Genomic DNA, 23,808 nt, shown 5'->3' with positions numbered 1-23,808 from the left:
TGTTTTGTATAACTGTTAAAGACATTTTCATGAGGAGCCAACTGGAGGGTTTTTCTTCCCATGCAAGGAACCCATGGGCAAACTTTCAAAATACTATTTAGCAAAACAAAAATATATAGTGTAAAAACCTCCCAATGGCCAGTACATTGGCTAGATATGTGCCCTTGGTATGGATAACACAAGTATACTTATGTTATGTGCCTGGCACCATCTGTTATCTGAAGAGGAAAACAGCAAGCAGACGATCAATGTACTAAAATGTTCTTACTAGTTATACACTAATTATTCAATATGGAGAATTGGGTGGTCCAGCTAAAATGCACCGTGGACAATGCTGTGGCTCCCAGGCTCTCACATAACACATTTTGCAATTCCATCAGTGCATGGGCAGGATTTTATTTATCGAAGTAATGTTTCACTCTTTACTCTCTTTTAGGTTAAAATAATTCTGCCATTATGATACACTCCATAGTTGCCTCATTATTTATATACACTTGAGAGCTAACTAGAAGGATGTGGCATATACCAGTTACATTTTCTTTATGTTATTTTTGTAGTCTTATTGTAAACGTTTTTGTTTTTTTTCCTTTTCTTTTATTCCCTTTTTTTGTTGGTTAAAAATATATGAACGTTAAAAAATTATCCAATTTATTCACAGGTATCTCAGAGATAGTTGCTAGGATCCTGTAACAAACATTTAAGATGGGGCTTGATGAGAAAGTAATGTCTTACTGTGAATTTGTATTACTTTATGGAACCATCAGCTTACTTGTAATGGTGTGTTCATTTGACTAGTATATGTTATCACCAATCTATTGCTGTACTGTTTATTTTGTGCACAACTTGGTATAAAATAAAGTTAGATTTAAAAAAAAAAAAAATAATCAGCCGTAACATTCAATCAATGTTTGCATCCTAAATGCATACATACATTTACATAAACACACTATATAGAGACACATACATATATACATACATTTCACTAAAAGATTTTTATACAGGAAACAGGTAATCAAAAATGGAAAGGGAATACAAATAATTCACAGAGCCCCATTTATCAAGGAGTCAGAGCGCCATTGGCTGCAGGTTTACATTTGCAGACCTGTACCTGATATTTAAGAAGCAGAGGTCATGAGACCTCTATTTCTTAAACCACTTTGCCAGTGTTATATGGTGTATGTACATTCCTCAGGACTTTTCCGACTGGAGAGATTGACAGCCCTTCTCGCACGCAAATGCGCTGCGTGCAAGCAGGAGGCAGCATTGCACACTAGCCGTAGTCTGCAATGGTAAATGCAGAGAGCGTATTGCTGCAGCATATAGTTCTTGCAAGGAAGAGAACAAGCTCTTTTGGTTTTACAATTTTGGGGATTTTTTTTTAGCTGTGTAAACAAAGCTTTAAAGGTCAATCACCAAAAAGGGAGGCTGTTTTTGCAGCCAATTCATTTGCATCAATCGAGTTATAGAACTATGGATAATTCGTTGCGCTATAGTTCTACTGATTGTACTATTGTTGTTTTTGGTTTACGATAGTTATTTTGTATTTTTTACCTTCTCTGAGGTGATGTGATAAGATGCAGAGAAAACCAAGATTTTGGTGAACTAATGCGGGTTTGAAATATTTAGGAAATTATTACTCTAGTACTATTTACTATGTATGCCATAGAAAAAGGTGGCACTTGCCCATATTTTGATACTTCTGCAAACTAAAAAAAAATTCTAAAAATGTTTGGTGTGCTGAAAAAAAGGAGGTATAATTTGTGTGGGTGCCTCACAGAGAAAAAAAAAGAAGAAAAAAAAGAAGAAAAAAAAGAAGAAAAAAAAGAAGAAAAAAAAGAAGAAAAAAAAGAAGAAAAAAAAGAAGAAAAAAAAGAAGAAAAAAAAGAAGAAAAAAAAGAAGAAAAAAAAGAAGAAAAAAAAGAAAGAAAAAAGAAAGAAAAAAAAGTTAAAATGTATGTGAAAATACGAGGACCAAACAGCAAAAAACTGCTTTAGCACAAAGATGTGAAAATGTCTCAGCAGCAAATAAAGAGTTAGAGACATGAAAGACAAATGTTTACTAGAAAAGCGATGAAGGATATTTAACCCTTTGAAATGCATTAGGACATATCAGTATACACAGAAGCACAGAGTTTAACTGCAAGTCATATTAGATCATCTTGGCCCTTAGACTGAACTATATAAGCTGCATAGTATTGGATGAATGACTTACAGACCACTGTGAACTGATTTCCTATTCAATGTGCTTGATATACTTAATACGTTCATGAGGTTAAATCTAGTGAAATACATCCTACTTGTAGCAGCAACACATTTTTATTAAATACTACACTATCGTGTATTCTGCTTTCATTTCTTCTTGCGTATATATTACTGTGGCGAAAACATGGACATTAAGAAGATTCTTCATACTTGAGATGGGCAAGCAAGTATACAGCGGCCACCTACCCTGAAGATCTGAGGGAGTTTTCTATATTTTCCCCCTTTACAATAAATTTACCACATAATTTTATAGGTTATGAGGTTCTGGAGTAAAAAGTAGGAATATGAGATTGATAGATAGAAATGCAGATTTTTGGATAGGCTGGTGCACTAATGTGAAGTAACTCAATGCTTAGTAACCATGGAAACTGTTGTACAATGTGTTTGTATTGTCATAAGTCCTCACTGATATATAATGGTATAATTTGTTAACTTCTACCTGACAAATCACTTTACACAATAGAAATGTAACAAAAGATAATTGTCCATCAAATTATAAGGTACTGACATAAGTAAAAAACAAACTAAAGTTTATCCTTAGACCACCTCATACATTTATGCTCCCATGCGTGTCACCTTGTCCCCCCAATTTAACGCACTGCTGCCATCCTGGGAATTCAATCTCAGATGTGTTGTAGCTGGCAACTCACTACTAACTCAGATGAATTTGTTTTTGTCAGTTTTCAAGATGATGATGGAAGTGTGGCCCATACAAACACTCTATAATAATATGTAAAACATTCTAAACAGAACCTGCTTTAGAATTAATAATAATTTAAAAAATAGCGTGGCTTTAAGTTTTTTTGTCTTAAAACAACCTACGTCAATTTTGCATTTATCTACATCTAAATTGGAAGGATGTGGCTGTAAAATGTGTGAAATTGAGAGAGTGTGAACCTGCTACTCATAACTGCTTGTTGTGTAAGATTAGACGTTAATTGACTAGACCTTTAATCAGTGGAGGGATTCAGCCGACTCTCACCAGTTCTTACAAACCTATTCCTAAAATTTCCTATGTTCTCAAGAACCAGTGGTTGGGTGATGCCATCTTCCTAAACCACTACCTGTAGGCGCATGATGAGCCCTTCTCAAACGCTGTTTTCAGCAATCCCTCTCACTACAGGCCGGGGATCGTTGGTGGTCTAGTGGGCGGCACTCCCAGGCTTCATGGGAATGCCAGTGACGTCACCAAGTGCATACAATGGGGGCAGAACCAGGTGCACTGTAGCTGCAAGGGAGCTGGGTGGGGGAGGCTCTTGAAACCAATCGATCTCAGCTCCCATAGCAGCTACAAACCTCCAGACCCCTCATTTGAAAGAGAATCCCCTGCAGTGCCGCACAAAAAGATCTTTTAAAAATTAGGTATAAAAAACACATGGGTTTGCTTGGGAATGGCTTAGTATATATGCAATAAGTCCCTCTCTCAAAACAAAAACCCATAAATTATTCTTCACAGATAATTAAATTTCCTTCTATATAAGGAGAGTCCACGGCTTCATTCCTTACTGTTGGGAAATACTGAACCTGGCCACCAAAAGGAGGAAAAGACACCCCAGCCAAAGGCTTAAATACCTCTCCCACTTCCCCTATCCCCCAGTTATTCTACCGAGGGAACAAGGAACAGTAGGAGAAATATCAGGGTATAAAAGGTGCCAGAAGAAAAATATAATTTAGTGGGCCGCCCATCGGAGAACACGGGCAGGGGCCGTAGACTCTCCTTATACAGAAGGAAATGAAATTAACTGGTAAGCATAATTTATGTTTTCCTTCTTAATATAAGGAGAGTCCACGGCTTTATTCCTTAGTGTTGGGAAACTTATACCCAAGCTCTCTAGAGTACACAATGATAAGGGGAGGAACAAGAAAAGAGAGGCGGACCCTAATCTGAGGGCACGACAGTCTGCAAAACCTGTCTCCCGAAGGCTGCTTCAGCAGAAGCAAAAACATCAAACTTGTCAAATTTAGAAAAAGTGTGTAAGGAGGACCAGGTAGCCGCCTTAAAAATCTGATCCATAGAGGCCTCGTTCTTAAAGGCCCAAGAGGAAGCCTCAGCTCTAGTAGAATGAGCCGTAATTCTCGGAGGAGGCTTATGTCCCGCTGTCTCATAAGCTAAGCGGATAACACTCCTTAACCAAAAGGACAAGTAAGTCGCAGAGACCCTTGCCCCTTACGCTTCACAGAATAGGCAACAAACAAGGAAGGAGTTTGTCTAAAATCCTTAGTAGCCTGAAGATAGAACTTCAAGACTCGAACCACATCGAAATGATGAAGCAAACGCAAGGATTAGGACACAAGGAAGGAACCACAATCTCTTGATTGATGTTGCAGTCTAATACGACCTTAGGAAGAAACCCTAACTTATTACGTAGGACAGCCTTATCGGAATGGAACACCAGATAAGGAGGATCACATTGCAAGGCAGCAATGTCAGATACTCTGCGCACAGAAGCAATAGCCAGTAGAAAAATAACCTTCCAGTATAACAGCTTAATGTCAATTTCATGCATAGGCTCAAACGGAGCCCGCTACAAAAACTTATGAACAAGATTCAGACTACAGGGAGAAGCCTTAGATCTGAACACAGGCCTAATTCTAATCAGAGCCCTAACAAAAGACTGTACATCTGGAAACTCTGAGAGTCTCTTGTGCAGTAAAACAGACAGGGCCGAAATCTGTTCCCTCCGGGAACTGGCAGAAAGACCCTTCTCCAGTCCATCCTGGAGAAACAATAGGATCCTGGCAACCCTAACTCTATGCCAGGGGAATCCACGCTCTTCACATCAGAATAAATAGGTTCTCCACATCTTACGATAGATGCGACGAGTAACCGGCTTACGAGCTTGAATGAGTATCAATTACTCTCTCAGAAACACCTCTCTTGGCTAGGACTAAGCGTTTAATCTCCACGCAGTCAGCCTTAGAGAATCTAGATTTTGATGAACAAAGGGACCTTGTTCCAGCAGATCCTTGCGACAAGGTAACTTCCATGGAGGAGAAGATGATAACCCCACCAGATCCGCGAACCACGTCCTTCGCGGCCACGATGGAGCAATCAGTATCACTGATGCCTGTTTCTGCTTGATGCGGGCCACTACACGAGGAAAGAGTGGTAACGGTGGGAAAAAGTAGATTAGATTGAACCTCCAAGGCACTGCTAATGCATCTATTAGGTCCGCCTGAGGATCCCTGGACCTCGACCCATATCTGGGTAGCTTGTCAATCTCCGGCGTCCCCTACCTGTAGCATATCTCCGCAAACACTTCGGTGTGGAGAGACCATTCCCCCGGATGAAAGGATTGTCTGCTGACAAAATCCGCTTCCCAGTTGTCCACTCCCGGAATGTGGATCGCTGACAGCGAACAGCAGTGGGCCTCCCCCCACTCCAGTATCCGAGATACTTCCCTCATTGCTAGGGAGCTTCTCGTTCCCCCCTGATGGTTGATGTAAGCCACCGAGGTTATATTGTCTGATTGGAATCTGATAAACTGGGACGAACCCAGAAGAGGCCAAGCCTTCAGAGCATTGAAGATTGCTCGAAGTTCCAGAATGTTGATCGGGAGGGAGCGTTCCTTCCGAGACAAAAGGCCCTGTGCCTTCCTGGCACACCAAACAGCTCCCCATCTTAATAGACTCCAGTCAGTAGTCACAATGTCCCAGGATGGTCTTAGAAAGGATGTCCCTCAGGACAGATGATCTGGACAGAGCCACCAGGAGAGCGATTCTCTCGACCGGATGTTCAGGGAAATTTGTTGAGACAGATCAGAATGATCGCCATTCCACTGCCTCAGCATGCACAGCTGTAATGGTCTGAGACGGAACCTGGCAAAGGGAATTATGTCCATGCTGGACACCATGAGACCAATTACCTTCATACACTGAGCCACAGATAGCCTTAAGTAGGTCCGGAAGGCAAGACATGCCGAAGCTAGATTGCAATGTCTCCGGTCTGTTAGAAATATCCTCATGGATATGGAGTCTATTATAGTACCCAGGAATTCTACCCTGGTGCATGGAATCAGAGAACACTTTTCTAAGTTTATCTTCCATGAGATCGAAGAAGAGAGAGAAGAGATACCGAATGGTCCTCCGCCAGGCAAAAAGATGGTGCTTGTACCAGAATATCATCCAAGTAGGGAGCTACTGCTATACCCCGGGTTCTGGCAACAGCCAGAAGAGCCCCTAGAACCTCCGTAAAGATTCTTGGAGCAGTTCCTAGACCAAACGGAAACGCAATAAACTGCGGAAAGTTCCCTCCTCCTTCTTTGGAACCACTAACAAGTTGGAATAGTATCCGGGACAATGACCCCTAGGGAGGACAGATCCCGCACGCACCCCAGAAAGGCTTCTGTCTTTTCTGGCTTTAAAGACAGGCTTGAAAGGAGAAATCATGGATCCTGCACGTCCCTGAGCCAAGCGTCTGAAAACAGCGACAGTCTGCCCCCCCCTTCACGATCCAGCACCGGATCGTGGGGCGCCCCTTCATGCCGACTTTGTCTCGGCAGGCTTCTTGCTCTGCTTTGATTTATTCCAGGATTGAGCCGGCTTCCAAGTACTCTTGGCTTGCTCTGGCTTAGAGGAGAACTTTTGACGTTGGGATTTCTCAGAATGAAAGGAACGAAAATTAGAGCCTTGTCCCTTAGACTTGTTCTTTTTATCCTGCAGTAGAAAGGCACCCTTGCCCCCTGTAACCGTGGAGATAATGGAGTCCAGGCCTGGACCAAATAAAAATATTCCCTTAAAAGGAAGGGAAAGGAGTCTAGACTTAGAAGTCATATCCGCAGATGAAGATTTCAGCCAAAGCGCCCGACGGGTCTGCACTGAAAAAATAGAAATCTTAGCATTTAGGCGAATGGTCTGCATGTTTGCATCCCAGATAAAAGAATTAGCAATTCTCAAGGCCTTAATTCTTTCTTGGATAACGTAGAGGGGAACCTCCACCTAGATCAAATCCACTAAGTCGTCGCACCAGTAGGCCGCAGCTCCAGCAACCGAGGCAACAGCCGCTGCAAACAAGTATCCCGTATGCTGAAACATTTTTCTGAGAAAACTTTCCATCTTTTTATCCATCGGCTCTCTGAAGGACACACTATCCTCAAGTGGGATAGTAGTATGTTTAGCCAGTGTGTACATGGCACAATCCACCTTAGGGAGGGAACCCCACAACTCCAAATGTCTGGGACCGGGATTAATTTTTTAAAGGAAGATCCAATTCTATCCCACTCGTTCTTTATAATGTTCGCCATTTTTACAGGTACAGGAAAAGTTAACGGCACTACCCTGTACTCATAAACTCTGTCTAACTTAAGAATCAAGGGTTCATCAGGCAGCTTGGCCCCTGGAACCTCTAATGTAGACAGAACCTCCTTTAGAAGAAAACGTAAGTGTTCAATCTTAAATCTAAAGGCTGGTACCTCTGCAACAGGAGGCCTAGAGGTAGCAGACTTCGATCCAGAAAGTTCACCCTCTGATGACTCAGAGTGTGACCCATCCTTAGATAATAGAAAAACAGATAAATCCAGTAAACCACTTGATGATCCCTGGATAGGAGAGCTATGTTTAACCTTTCACTTGCGCTTGGCAGGGCAGGGTAAAGCACTAAGAGCCCCACACACAGCCGTTTTTAACTGCACTGTAAAGTCTGATGGTAAAAGGCTCCCTCCAGATGGAGGATCAGGCGTGCTACGGGAAGCTGCATGTGAGGAGGGAGTTGACTGATGGGTATGCACCTCACAGGACGGCGAGTCCTCAGAGGTGGATGGTTCAGTGGTACTAAAGGGGTTAACCTTCTTAGACATAATGACTTTGTTGATGCATATGGAACATAGTTGAGAGGGTGGACATACCAAGGCCTCCTCACAATATAAACAGGTGTTACCATTTGGAATAGAGGGAGTACCCTCAAGAATATCAGAATCCTCCATAGCTTGCGCTAATGACAGTAGGACACAGAATAAAAACAATCTTTTTATTTCTCACAAAAATGGCACCTTAATACTCCCAATGGCTGGGGCACTCAAAGTGAAAGCGTTCAAAGTGAAAGGTAAAACCTGTGTGTTCCAGCCACCTAACAAACAGTCTATGAGCCCAATGAAATCTCACACATAAAGCAGCATAAAATCAAAGAATCACATTTGATTAATCCCCACTGTTGATTAACCTCCCTCAGGAGATATTAACCCATGATTCTATTAAGATGAAAGAAGTCACACTGTGACCCTGTCTTCTAGTGTTTTCAACATATGTAAAAAATTAAACGATCTTACCAAAATCCACGCTGTGGAACAGAAATACAGCCTCTCAAGTGTGACAGTCTTGTAGAATCGCTCCTGACATGGACTTGAGTGAAGAAAAAGCAGGCAGTGAAACTCGTCAACACTGATTGCTTAAGGAGCTGTTAGCAGGCAGTCTGGATGGGTTCGCAGAAAGACTCTCCCTGCATCTCCAGACTAACTTTTATCAATGCTCTCACTGAGAGGCTGACAAGACTACTTAAAACTACAGTCACATATCAAAGGGCAGATACCCCTCCTAAGGAAAAACTCTGAAACTTCTGACACTTCTCTGCCATCCTCCTGTGACAAAAGGCAAAGAATGACTGGGGGATAGGGGAAGTGGGGGAGGTATTTAAGCCTTTGGCTCGGGTGTCTTTGCCTCTTCCTGGTAGCCAGGTATAGTATTTCCCAACAGTAAGTAATGAAGTCATGGACTCTCCTTATATTAAGAAGGAAATACGGTATATTAATTTTGTCTGTATAGGCAAGTGATCACTGTGGTAACAGCAAACACCATACAATTTTCTGTTCTGAACAATGGGGCCTCTCTAATGTATATTATAACCCGTATGGGTCCCTATTTCAGATGTGGCTACCCATGATGACAATTTAGTAAGGTGATCACAGTAACAGCAGTGGTTACTGGGCCATTTTCAGCATTATTTACTGAAATCTAAGAAAAAATTATACTTTCTTTTTTTTACAGTTTTCGTTGCAGCTATCACACATGCCATAAATTATAAATGTAATAATTGTTTATTGTGAATCTGCCTGTTGAAAAAAACAATATAGAATTTGTGTGGGTCACTCACTAAAATTTGAATTACAATAGGGTTTAAAGCTAGGTAGCAAAAAAGCTCAAAATTGGCTCAGCACTGGGGTGAAAAAACGCTTAGCAAGGAAAGGGTTAAATGGATAGTATAGTGTAAAACTGTTTTTCCCTTAGCATGTTTCCAATTTCTTGCTATACCGGCAGCATACATTATATGAGAAATTGCTCCTTTAGGCTTATTTCAATCAAGGCATGCGACAGTTTTGTAATTTGATATAGGCAACTGTTATTAAGGAGTTAAACCAGTGAGGCTGAAAGTGTAAAGGCTCTAACATTCCAGCGCAAATTTCCTAACCTTTTATATTATAGAGAATTTGTTGCTAAAATTTCTGAATCCCGCCACTGCCTTTAACCCTTTTATTTTTGTCAAACTATCGGCTAGATTACAAGTTTTGCCTTAAGCTGAAAAAGCAGCGTTAACAGGTCCTAACGCTGCTTTTTCCCTACCGTTGCTATTACGAGTCTTGCAGGTTTAGGGGCACTGCACACTTCTTTGGCCTTACCGCAAAACGGCTTACGCAAACTTCGTAAACCATTTTTTCTATGGGACTTCCATAGCGTCGGTATTACGAGTCTGTCCTGGAAGGCCAAATAGTGAGCGGTACACCCTCTACCTCCAAGATTCCAAACGCATTCTAAAGTCAGTAGTTATGAGTTTTACACTACAACGCCGTAGCATAAAACTCATAACTAAGTGCTAAAAAGTACACTAACACCCATAAACTACCTATTAACCCCTAAACCGAGGCCCTCCCGCATCGCAAACACTTAAATAAAATTAACCCCTAATTTGCCGCTCCGAACATCGCCACCACTATAATAAACTTATTAACCCCTAAACCGCCGCACTCCTGCCTCGCAAACACTAAATATTATTAACCCTTAATCTGCCGCCCCTAACATCGACTCCACCTACATTATATATATTAACCCCTAATCTTCCGCCCCAACGTCGCCGCCACTATATTAAATTTATTAACCCCTAAACCTAAGTCTAACCCTAACCCCCCCTAATTGAAATATAATTTAAATAAATCTAAATAAAATTATTATCATTAAAGGAACAGTAAAGTAAAAAAAAAAAAAAAAATTTCATTTTTCAAATAGGGCATGTAATTTTAAACAACTTTCCAATTTACTTTTATCAACAATTTTGCTTTGCTCTCTTGGTATTCTAGTTGAAAGCAAACCTAGGAAGGCACATATGAATTTCTAAGCCCTTGAAGGCCGCCTCTATTTTATTTACTTTTCACAGCAGGGGAGAGCAAGCTCATGTAGGCCATATAGATAGCATTGTAATCACGCTTGTGGCTAGTGGCAGACACTGCACTAATTGGCTAAAATGCAAGTCAATAGATAATAATAAAAGTCATGTGATTAGGGGCGGTCAGAAGATTCTTAGATACAAGTTAGTCACATAAGTAAAAAGTGTATTAATATAACAGTGTTGGTTTTGCAAAATTGGGGAATGGGTAATAAAGGGATTATCTATCTTTTTAAACAACAAAAATGCTGGTGTTGACTGTCCCTTTAACTAAATAATTCCTATTTAAAACTAAATACTTACCTATAAAATAAACCCTAAGCTAGCTACAATATAACTAATAGTTACATTGTATCTAGCTTAGGGTTTATTTTTATTTTACAGGCAAGTTTGTATTTATTTTAACTAGGTAGAATAGTTATTAAATAGTTATTAACTATTTAATAACTACCTAGCTAAAATAAAGACAAATATACCTGTAAAATAAAACCTAACCTATGTTACACTAACACCTAACACTACAATTAAATAAATTAACTAAATTAAATAAATTAAATAAATTAAATTAAATTAGCTAAAACACAAAATTACAAAAAATAAACAAATTACAGATCTTTAAACTAATTACACCTAATCTAATAACCCTATCAAAATAAAAAAGCCCCCCCAAATTAAAAAAAAAACCCTAGCCTAAACTAAACTATCAATAGCCCTTAAAAGGGCCTTTTGCGGGGCATTGCCCCAAAGTAATCAGCTCTTTTACCTGTAAAAAAAAAAATACAAACAACCCCCCCAACAGTAAAACCCACCACCCACACAACCAACCTCCCTAAATAAAAAGCTAACTAAAAAAAACCTAAGCTCCCCATTGCCCTGAAAAGGGCATTTGGATGGGCATTGCCCTTAAAAGGGCATTTAACTCTTTTGCAGCCTAAACCACTAATCTAAAAAATAAACCCACCCAATACACCCTAACACTAACCCCCAAAGATTCACTTACCGGGAGAAGTCTTCATGAAAGCGGCAAGATGTCCTCAACAAAGTCGGCAGAAGTGGTCCTCCAGACGGGCAGAAGTCTTCATCCAGACGGCATCTTCTACATCCTTCCGGTGCGGAGCAGGTCAATCTTCAAGACATCCGACCGGAGCATCCTCTTCAAACAACGGCTTCTTCGTAATGAATATCTCTTTAAGTGACGTCCCTTAGATTCCGATTGGCTGATAGAATTCTATCAGCCAATCGGAATTAAGGTAGAAAAAAAATCATATTGGCTGATTGGATCAGCCAATAGGATTGAGCTGGCATTCTATTGGCTGTTCCAATCAGCCAATAGAATGCAAGCTCAATCCTATTGGCTGATCCAATCAGCCAATAGGATTGAAGTTCAATCCTATTGGCTGCAGGTAAGTGAGCGGTGAGAAAAAACTGCTTGTTAGCACCACATAGCTCCTAACGCAAAACTCGTAATCTGGCCGTACATTTTTAAAACATGCAATTAGTGCAAAATAGAATATTGAGAATACACATAATTTGTAACTAGTGTTAAAGCCTGTGTACACGGGCCAAAATGTTTAAAGGGACACTGAACCCAATTTTTTTCTTTCGTGATTCAGATAGAGCATGCAATTTTAAGCAACTTTCTAATTTACTCCTATTTTCAAATTTTTTTCATTCTCTTCCTATCTTTACTTGAAAAAGAAGGCATCTAAGCTTTTCACTTGATTCAGAACTCTGGACAGCACTTATTTATTGGTAGATGAATTTATCCACCAATCAGCAAGGACAACCCAGGTTGTTCACCAAAAATGGGCCGGCATCTAAACTTACATTCTTGCATTTCAAATAAAGATACCAAGAGAATAAAGAAAATTTGATAATAGGAGTAAATTAGAAAGTTGCTTAAAATGTCATGCTCTATCTGAATAGCAAAAGAAAAAATTTGGGTTCAGTGTCCCTTTAAGGAAATAAATATACCTCTTAGGAGGCATTGTGCACTTTTATCTTGAGCACACACTCATCCTTAAGGCCAGGTATGTAACCAACTCCCCCTTCCTCATTTACCCACCTCTCCCTCCAAGAACTTTTCCCTACCCTCTGATCCCCCCCCATCCACTCGGATCCCCTCTCCCTCCTTTACCCTGCCTCCTTCTCCCTCCCACTCTCAAAAAAATAATTCTGCAGCGCAGCGGTCCCACCCGCTCTCCTCCAGCAATGGGCCAGCCACACGCCTCCCTCCTAACCCTCCCACGCCACTAACGATCGGCACCACCGACGCCCGTTGCAAGACTATTTCTGCACTGCCCCACTCATGGGGCATGCAGAAATAGCGCAATCTCGCTACTTTTAGCGAGATCGTAGCAGAGAGGTCCTTAAAGGGACACTGAACCCACATTTTTTCTTTTGGGATTCAGAAAGAGCATGAAATTTTAAGCAACTTTTTAATTTACTCCTATTATCAAATTTTCTTCATTCTCTTGGTATCTTTATTTGAAATGCAAGAATGTAAGTTTATATCCCGGCCCATTTTTGGTGAACAACCTGGGTTGTTCTTGCTGATTGGTGGATAAATTCATCCACCAATAAAAAAGTGCTTTCCAGAGTACTGAACCAAAAAAACCTTAGATGCCTTCTTTTTCAAATAAAGAGAACGAAGAAAAATTGATAATAGGAGTAAATTAGAAAGTTGCTTAAAATTGCATGCTCTGTCTGAATCACGAAAGAAAAAAATTGGGTTCAGTGTCCCTTTAAGGGCAGAGACACTGGTCTTTAAGGACTTAACGACCACTGCCGTACAGGGTACGGCGTGCGTTTGTCTCGCCTTATGGAGGGAGTAGCTTTACGAAAACATCAGGCCACGCCCACTGTTTGAGGTCGCTACACGCTCTCAGCTCTCCTGTAGGTAACACACAGAGGGTGCTGAGGAGTTTGTGCGTAAGGAAAAGTAATTTTGCCACCACCACCACTGAAACAGAAGTCCTTTAGTACACTGATTGCAAAATGGTGAAGAATACGGCAGCAGAGGACTTCTCTTACCAGTGGCGTATTTGACTGATATTGTTCAGACTGTCACGCTCATAAGAGAAAAATGTTTAAGGTTTTCGTGATCTCATTTTTATGAGGGTATTTTTATAGACAAATATCAAATATGATTACATTTTATACTACACTTGGATCCTTTTTTGTCTTTGTTTTTACTCCTTACTAGTACTACTTGCTCCAGTTTTAATGACATACGCCTTATGAAACAGCAAAAGATTGTGGGCTGAGAAACGCGTTGCATATTTTAATCCATTGAAAAAAGCTGAAACCATGCTGAGCAAGTTGGTTGTTGTGAATTTTAGCCCACAAGTTTAGCACTGTGTGCTGTGATTCATCAATTTGTGAGGTGTATGCTTAGTCTTTTCTTATTGACATATACAGAACAATGCTATGTGGAGCCTCTTGGTTTAATTTTAAAGGACAAAGCACATTAAAAGTAATTTGTCCTTAAAGGGATACTAAACCCAATTTTTTTCTTTAATGATTCGAATAGAGCAAGCAATTTTAAGCAACTTTCTAATTTACTCCTATTATCAATTTTTCTTTATTCTCTTGGTATCTTTATGTAAAAAGCAGGAATGTAAAGTTTAGGAGCCGGCCCATTTTGGGTTCAGAACCTAGGTTACATTTGCTTATTGGTGGCTAAATGTAGTGTAGCTGCCCCCTTACATACACTCCCCCCTCTCCCTCCTAGATCTATTTTTCAAAAATTATTATTTTCCTCCTCCTCTCCCACCCACCATCCTGTCCCTCCACTTTGAATTTGATAGCCCAGACTGCGGGTGCGCACGTGCACACACGCGCGCACGTTCCCTGCGATCTTTTCCGACTGCTGGCTGGAAGATTGCCAGCGATGTGCCACCCACCAATGATCGGCACCATTGCTGGCCGATGCAGAGAGGGCCACAGAGTGGCCCTCTCTGCATCGGTGTGCCAAAAAAGGTATTGCAGTGATGCCTCAATATTGAGGCATCACTGCAATACCTTAGAAACTGCTGGAAGCTATCAGGATCGCTTCTAGAGCTTCAAACCCCAGAGGACGTGCCAGGCACGTCCGTGGTCGTTAAGTGACCTCCAATGGAGGACGTGCTTGGCACGTCCTTGGTCGTTAAGGGGTTAAAGGGACACTGAACCCAATTTTTTTTTCTTTCGTGATTCAGATAGAGCATGCAATTTTAAGTAACTTTCTAATTTACTCCTTTTGTCATTTTTTATTCGTTCTCTTGCTATCTTTATTTGAAAAAGAAGGCATCTAAGCTATTTTTTGGTTAAGAACTCTGGTGGGTGAATTTATCCACCAATCAGCCAGAACAACCCAGGTTGTTCACCAAAAATGGGCTGACATCTAAACTTACATTCTTGCATTTCAAATAAAGATAGCAAGAGAATGAGGAAAACTTGATAATAGGAGTAAATTAGAAAGTTGCTTAAAATTGCACGCTCTATCTGAATCACGAAAGAAAAAATTTGGGTTCAGTGTCCCTTTAATTATACATAGTAAAAACAACATACTTTATTTATTTTGCTCTTTTTCCTTGTATTTTAAGTCAGGGAATTGTGGGCTTGTTAGTCTTGAAAAGAGAAAAACATAATTTATGTAAGAACTTACCTGATAAATTCATTTCTTTCATATTAGCAAGAGTCCATGAGCTAGTGATGTATGGGATATACATTCCTACCAGGAGGGGCAAAGTTTCCCAAACCTCAAAATGCCTATAAATACACCCCTCACCACACCCACAATTCAGTTTAACGAATAGCCAAGAAGTGGGGTGATAAAAAAGTGCGAAAGCATATAAAATAAGGAATTGGAATAATTGTGCTTTATACAAAATCATAACCACCACAAAAAAAGGGCGGGCCTCATGGACTCTTGCTAATATGAAAGAAATGAATTTATCAGGTAAGTTCTTACATAAATTATGTTTTCTTTCATGTAATTAGCAAGAGTCCATGAGCTAGTGACGTATGGGATAATGATTACCCAAGATGTGGATCTTTCCACACAAGAGTCACTAGAGAGGGAGGGATAAAATAAAGACAGCCAATTCCTGCTGAAAATAATCCACACCCAAAATAAAGTTAATGAAAAACATAAGCAGAAGATTCAAACTGAAACCGCTGCCTGAAGTACTTTTCTACCAAAAACTGCTTCAGAAGAAGAAAATACATCAAAATGGTAGAATTTAGTAAAAGTATGCAAAGAGGACCAAGTCGCTGCTTTGCAAATCTGATCAACCGAAGCTTCATTCCTAAACGCCCAGGAAGTAGAAACTGACCTAGTAGAATGAGCTGTAATCCTCTGAGGCGGAGTTTTACCCGACTCAACATAGGCAAGATGAATTAAAGATTTCAACCAAGAAGCCAAAGAAATGGCAGAAGCTTTCTGGCCTTTTCTAGAACCGGAAAAGATAACAAATAGACTAGAAGTCTTTCGGAAAGATTTAGTAGCTTCAACATAATATTTCAAAGCTCTAACAACATCCAAAGAATGCAACGAGTTCTCCTTAGAATTCTTAGGATTAGGACATAATGAAGGAACCACAATTTCTCTACTAATGTTGTTGGAATTCACAACTTTAGGTAAAAATTCAAAAAAAGTTCGCAACACCGCCTTATCCTGATGAAAAATCAGAAAAGGAGACTCACAAGAAAGAGCAGATAATTCAGAAACTCTTCTGGCAGAAGAGATGGCCAAAAGGAACAAAACTTTCCAAGAAAGTAATTTAATGTCCAATGAATGCATAGGTTCAAACGGAGGAGCTTGAAGAGCTCCCAGAACCAAATTCAAACTCCAAGGAGGAGAAATTGACTTAATGACAGGTTTTATACGAACCAAAGCTTGTACAAAACAATGAATATCAGGAAGAATAGCAATCTTTCTGTGAAAAAGAACAGAAAGAGCAGAGATTTGTCCTTTCAAGGAACTTGCGGACAAACCCTTATCTAAACCATCCTGAAGAAACTGTAAAATTCTCGGTATTCTAAAAGAATGCCAAGAAAAATTATGAGAAAGACACCAAGAAATATAAGTCTTCCAGACTCTATAATATATCTCTCTAGATACAGATTTACGAGCCTGTAACATAGTATTAATTACAGAGTCAGAGAAACCTCTTTGACCAAGAATCAAGCGTTCAATCTCCATACCTTTAAATTTAAGGATTTCAGATCCTGATGGAAAAAAGGACCTTGAGACAGAAGGTCTGGTCTTAACGGAAGAGTCCACGGTTGGCAAGAGGCTATCCGGACAAGATCCGCATACCAAAACCTGTGAGGCCATGCCGGAGCTACCAGCAGAACAAACAAGCATTCCTTCAGAATCTTGGAGATTACTCTTGGAAGAAGAACTAGAGGCGGAAAGATATAGGCAGGATGATACTTCCAAGGAAGTGATAATGCATCCACTGCCTCCGCCTGAGGATCCCGGGATCTGGACAGATACCTGGGAAGTTTCTTGTTTAGATGGGACGCCATCAGATCTATTTCTGGAAGTTCCCACATTTGAACAATCTGAAGAAATACCTCTGGGTGAAGAGACCATTCGCCCGGATGCAACGTTTGGCGACTGAGATAATCCGCTTCCCAATTGTCTATACCTGGGATATGAACCGCAGAGATTAGACAGGAGCTGGATTCCGCCCAAACCAAAATTCGAGATACTTCTTTCATAGCCAGAGGACTGTGAGTCCCTCCTTGATGATTGATGTATGCCACAGTTGTGACATTGTCTGTCTGAAAACAAATGAACGATTCTCTCTTCAGAAGAGGCCAAAACTGAAGAGCTCTGAAAATTGCACGGAGTTCCAAAATATTGATCAGTAATCTCACCTCCTGAGATTCCCAAACTCCTTGTGCCGTCAGAGATCCCCACACAGCTCCCCAACCTGTGAGACTTGCATCTGTTGAAATTACAGTCCAGGTCGGAAGCACAAAAGAAGCCCCCTGAATTAAACGATGGTGATCTGTCCACCACGTTAGAGAGTGTCGAACAATCGGTTTTAAAGATATTAACTGAGATATCTTTGTGTAATCCTTGCACCATTGATTCAGCATACAGAGCTGAAGAGGTCGCATGTGAAAACGAGCAAAGAGGATCGCGTCCGATGCAGCAGTCATAAGACCTAGAATTTCCATGCATAAGGCTACCAAAGGGAATGATTGTGACTGAAGGTTTCGACAAGCTGAAATCAATTTTAGACGTCTCTTGTCTGTTAAAGACAGAGTCATGGACACTGAATATATCTGGAAACCCAGAAAGGTTACCCTTGTCTGAGGAATCAATGAACTTTTTGGTAAATTGATCCTCCAACCATGATCTTGAAGAAACAACACAAGTCGATTCGTATGAGATTCTGCTAAATGTGAAGACTGAGCAAGTACCAAGATATCGTCCAAATAAGGAAATACCACAATACCCTGTTCTCTGATTACAGACAGAAGGGCACCGAGAACCTTTGTAAAAATTCTTGGAGCTGTAGCTAGGCCAAACGGCAGAGCCACAAACTGGTAATGCTTGTCCAGAAAAGAGAATCTCAGGAACTGATAATGATCTGGATGAATCGGAATATGCAGATATGCATCCTGTAAATCTATTGTGGACATATAATGCCCTTGCTGAACAAAAGGCAAGATAGTCCTTATAGTTACCATCTTGAACGTTGGTATCCTTACATAACGATTCAATATTTTTAGATCTAGAACTGGTCTGAAGGAATTCTCCTTCTTTGGTACAATGAAGAGATTTGAATAAAACCCCATCCCCTGTTCCGGAACTGGCATAATTACTCCAGTCAACTCTAGATCTGAAACACAATTCAGAAATGCTTGAGCTTTTACTGGATTTACTGGGACACGGGAAAGAAAAAATCTCTTTGCAGGAGGTCTCATCTTGAAACCAATTCTGTACCCTTCTGAAACAATGTTCTGAATCCAAAGATTGTGAACAGAATTGATCCAAAATTTCTTTGAAAAAACGTAACCTGCCCCCTACCAGCTGAGCTGGAATGAGGGCCGCACCTTCATGTGGACTTAGAAGCAGGCTTTGCCTTTCTAGCTGGCTTGGATTTATTCCAGACTGGAGATGGTTTCCAAACTGAAACTGCTCCTGAGGATGAAGGATTAGGCTTTTGTTCTTTGTTGAAACGAAAGGAACGAAAACGATTATTAGCCCTGTTTTTACCCTTAGATTTTTTATCCTGTGGTAAAAAAGTTCCTTTCCCACCAGTAACAGTTGAGATAATAGAATCCAACTGAGAACCAAATAATTTATTACCCTGGAAAGAAATGGAAAGTAGAGTTGATTTAGAAGCCATATCAGCATTCCAAGTCTTAAGCCATAAAGCTCTTCTAGCTAAAATAGCTAGAGACATAAACCTGACATCAACTCTGATAATATCAAAAATGGCATCACAGATAAAATTATTAGCATGCTGAAGAAGAATAATAATATCATGAGAATCATGATCTGTTACTTGTTGCACTAAAGTTTCCAACCAAAAAGTTGAAGCTGCAGCAACATCAGCCAATGATATAGCAGGTCTAAGAAGATTACCTGAACACAGATAAGCTTTTCTTAGAAAGGATTCAATTTTCCTATCTAAAGGATCCTTAAACGAAGTACCATCTGACGTAGGAATAGTAGTACGTTTAGCAAGGGTAGAAATAGCCCCATCAACTTTAGGGATTTTGTCCCAAAATTCTAATCTGTCAGACGGCACAGGATATAATTGCTTAAAACGTTTAGAAGGAGTAAATGAATTACCCAATTTATCCCATTCTTTGGAAATTACTGCAGAAATAGCATTAGGAACAGGAAAAACTTCTGGAATAACCACAGGAGATTTAAATACCTTATCTAAACGTTTAGAATTAGTATCAAGAGGACCAGAATCCTCTATTTCTAAAGCAATTAGTACTTCTTTAAGTAAAGAACGAATAAATTCCATTTTAAATAAATATGAAGATTTATCAGCATCAAACTCTGAGACAGAATCCTCTGAACCAGAAGAGTCATCAGAATCAGAATGATGATGTTCATTTAAAAATTCATCTGTAGGGAGAGAAGTTTTAAAAGATTTTTTACGTTTACTAGAAGGAGAAATAACAGACATAGCCTTCTTGATGGATTCAGAAACAAAATCTCTTATGTTATCAGGAACATTCTGCACCTTAGATGTTGAAGGAACTGCAACAGGCAATGGTACTTTACTAAAGGAAATATTATCTGCATTAACAAGTTTGTCATGACAATCAATACAAACAACAGCCGGAGGAATAGCTACCAAAAGTTTACAGCAGATACACTTAGCTTTGGTAGATCCAGCACTAGACAGCGATTTTCCTGTAGTATCTTCTGACTCAGATGCAACGTGAGACATCTTGCAATATGTAAGAGAAAAAACAACATATAAAGCAAAATTGATCAAACTCCTTAAATGACAGTTTCAGGAATGGGAAAAAATGCCAAAGAACAAGCTTCTAGCAACCAGAAGCAATAAAAAATGAGACTTAAATAATGTGGAGACAAAAGCGACGCCCATATTTTTTAGCGCCAAATCAGACGCCCACATTATTTGGCGCCTAAATGCTTTTGGCGCCAAAAATGACGCCACATCCGGAACGCCGACATTTTTGGCGCAAAATAACGTCAAAAAATGACGCAACTTCCGGCGACACGTATGACGCCGGAAACGGAAAAGAATTTTTGCGCCAAAAAAGTCAGCGCCAAGAATGACGCAATAAAATGAAGCATTTTCGGCCCCCGCGAGCCTAACAGCCCACAGGGAAAAAAGAGTCAAATTTTTGAAGGTAAGAAAAAAATGATTAATTCAAATGCATTATCCCAAATATGAAACTGACTGTCTGAAAAATAAGGAAAGTTGAACATTCTGAGTCAAGGCAAATAAATGTTTGAATACATATATTTAGAACTCTATAAACAAAGTGCCCAACCATAGCTTAGAGTGTCACAGAAAATAAGATTTACTTACCCCAGGACACTCATCTACATGTTTGTAGAAAGCCAAACCAGTACTGAAACGAGAATCAGCAGAGGTAATGGTATATATAAGAGTATATCGTCGATCTGAAAAGGGAGGTAAGAGATGAATCTCTACGACCGATAACAGAGAACCTATGAAATAGACCCCGTAGAAGGAGATCACTGCATTCAAATAGGCAATACTCTCCTCACATCCCTCTGACATTCACTGCACGCTGAGAGGAAAACCGGGCTCCAACTTGCTGCGGAGCGCATATCAACGTAGAATCTAGCACAAACTTACTTCACCACCTCCATCGGAGGCAAAGTTTGTAAAACTGAATTGTGGGTGTGGTGAGGGGTGTATTTATAGGCATTTTGAGGTTTGGGAAACTTTGCCCCTCCTGGTAGGAATGTATATCCCATACGTCACTAGCTCATGGACTCTTGCTAATTACATGAAAGAAAGGTACATAGCAAATTTCAGAAACCTGACCATGCCACATGTCCCTAACTTATCTTTTCTGCTGTAGCCAAGCAACTGAAATTTTGCTAATACAATGACAGAGTCAAGCCCCGTCTTCTCCAGATGCAAGCTGGGTTTGGCTCCACCAAATAAGGAAAGCAGTGAGTGGTGCTTAACCATTGGAAAACCAATTGCAGCAAACAAGGTGTTATATAACAAATTGCTGATATAATAAACTATTGAAAGACGGCAGAACAAATGTTGCAATCACATCAGTAACTTGTTCAGTGCCATATTTTGCAGACACTAGCTTTCAATAATAAACACTTGTTTTAGTCAAATACGCTCTGCATCTTTCTCCTGACCGTGTGTTGGAAGGCTGCCCAGCAAAGGGTTTCTTTTTTACCCTTCTTGGATGATTACATCTGAATTATTTAGAAAAGTAAATGTTATAGCTGTTCCAATTTTGGTTTATATTGTTCTAAACTCTTAGCTACACTAAAGTATATTTTTTATTGAGTTTAGATATTTTAATTTATCCCACCCTTAGTCATTTCTCCTAGGCTATTCTCAGCGGTCACGTCACTCTGCTCCTCTTCTGTCCAAGGGCCTGATGATATAAACCTCTATGCTCAGACAAGATTATTTAGAACGATTTTCCAGCACTGCGAGATGCCTTCTGAAATTCTAAAAAGGCAGATTTTGCTATACTTCTTATTTTTTAAAGGGGCGTTCCTCCATTTCTGTTTTTGAAGGAGAGACAAGCCCAGTGCAATATAGAATGGCATGATATGAGAGTTCTGCTGCATTTACACTTTAGATTTAAGTTTTATTACATTTAAACTTTGCACTTTGTATCTTCATGCATATAGATTCTGTATACAACAGTGTATTTAGGATTGTGATTTTACAAATTCTGATTATGCTTTGACAGTTTCTGTGTAACTAATGAGGCTCATATATTGTATATTTATGAATATCTTATAAATTGCATTGCACTTAATATTTGTTCTGTTTAAAACAAAATAGGAAACTGAAGCTGAAAGTTTTTCAAAAGAGCTTCATTACTTTACAAACATTCTCTAATTTAGAGAGAAATTATAATGCAGACTTCACAGGGGCTAAACTCACTGAATTCTATAAGAAAAATGGAAAAACATTGAAGTCCCAAAGAAATGAGAGATGCCTTGCATAGAAAGAAAAGAAGCTCTCTGGGATACAGAATTTCACAATGGAGAGAGAAGTTAAGATAAGAACACATGGAGCTGATATAAAGTCTCAGTTTACAGCAATTACAAAAAAACTTAAATATTTTCACTACAATTTAACTTATTTTGACAATAGTTTAGAATATATTTATTTTCTGTCTGTTAAATAAGTGTATTGTGAATTTTGAGCAAACTTTACCAGTATACAGCTAAGCTAGCAAGATAATTCAGTGAGACCAGCTTATGTGTAAAGCATTTTATGAGAATTGTGAGATAACTTAAGAAATACCCTGGAAACTTCCCTGTTCAGCCCTGGAAACTCCCCCTCCACACTTTCAGGGAATGGCCCTTAGGCATGTATAGAAAAACTTGCCTGTCTTGAATCTTGCAAGAGATTGGGCAGTGCTGGGGGCTCATTTTACATCATCTCATCTGAGTGGAGAGCTGTATGGGAGGCATCTAATCTCTTTGGGACTTCAAGGTTCTGCCATTTTTTAGCATTAAAGGGACAGTCAACACCAGAATTGTTGTTGTTGTTTTAAAAGATAGAAAATCCCTTTATTACCCATTCCCCAATTTTGCATAACCAACACTGTTATAATAATACACTTTTTACCTCTCTGATTAACTTGTATCTAAGCATCTTCTGACAGCCCCCTAATCAAATGACATTTTATTTATTATCTATTGACTTTCATTTTAGCCAATTATAGCAGTGTCTGCCACAATCCATGGGCGTGATCGCAATGTTATCTATATGGTTTACATGAACTAGCTCTCCCCTATTGTGAAAAGCAAATTAAAAAAAGCATGTGATAAGAGGCGGCCTTTAAGGGCTTAGAAATTATCATATGAGCCTTCCTAGGTTTAGCTTTCAACTAAGAATACTAAGCGAACAAAGCAAAATTGGTGATAAAAGTAAATTGTAAAGTTTTTTTTTTTAAATTACATGCCCTATTTGAAACAAGAAAGTTTTTTGTTTTTTTACTTGACTGTCCCTTTAAGCGAGTTCAGCCCCTGTGAAGTCTGCACTATAAGTTCTTTCCAAGCAGGAGAATCGTTTATCATCAGGCTCCAAGTGAGAAATCCTCACTGGGGAAAATAGTAGACTTATCTGGTTGCTTTAGATTTATACACATTAAAGGGACATGAATCCAAAAAAAAAATATTTCATGATTCAGATAGATTATACATCTTTAAACAACTTTCCAATTTACTTCTATTATCAATCTTGCTTCATTCTCTTGATATATTTTATTGAAGATGCAGCAATGCACTCCTGGAAATTAGCTGAACACATTTGTAATCCAATGAAAATGGGCATATAAATTTAGCCATCAATCAGCAGCCAACTCCAAAATCCTGAGCGTATCTAGAAATGCTTTTCAACAAAGAACACAAAGAGAATGAAGTAAAATATAAGAGAAGTAAATTGGAAAGTTGTTTAAAATTGTATTCTCTGACTCATGAAAGAAAAATGTTG

At 39.5% G+C, this 23,808-nt stretch overlaps 1 protein-coding gene across 2 annotated transcripts in view; it reads right to left on the bottom strand.

Moving 5' to 3' along the window:
* The window catches only part of HERC3 (HECT and RLD domain containing E3 ubiquitin protein ligase 3), a 299,938-nt gene that overhangs the window by 137,051 nt on the left and 139,079 nt on the right, over nt 1-23,808 (bottom strand). The gene's annotated exons all lie outside the window — the stretch shown is intronic.

The sequence above is a fragment of the Bombina bombina genome, chromosome 2, assembly GCF_027579735.1.
Source record: "Bombina bombina isolate aBomBom1 chromosome 2, aBomBom1.pri, whole genome shotgun sequence".
Lineage (NCBI taxonomy): Eukaryota > Metazoa > Chordata > Amphibia > Anura > Bombinatoridae > Bombina > Bombina bombina.
This window is presented reverse-complemented; position numbering and strand designations above follow the sequence as displayed.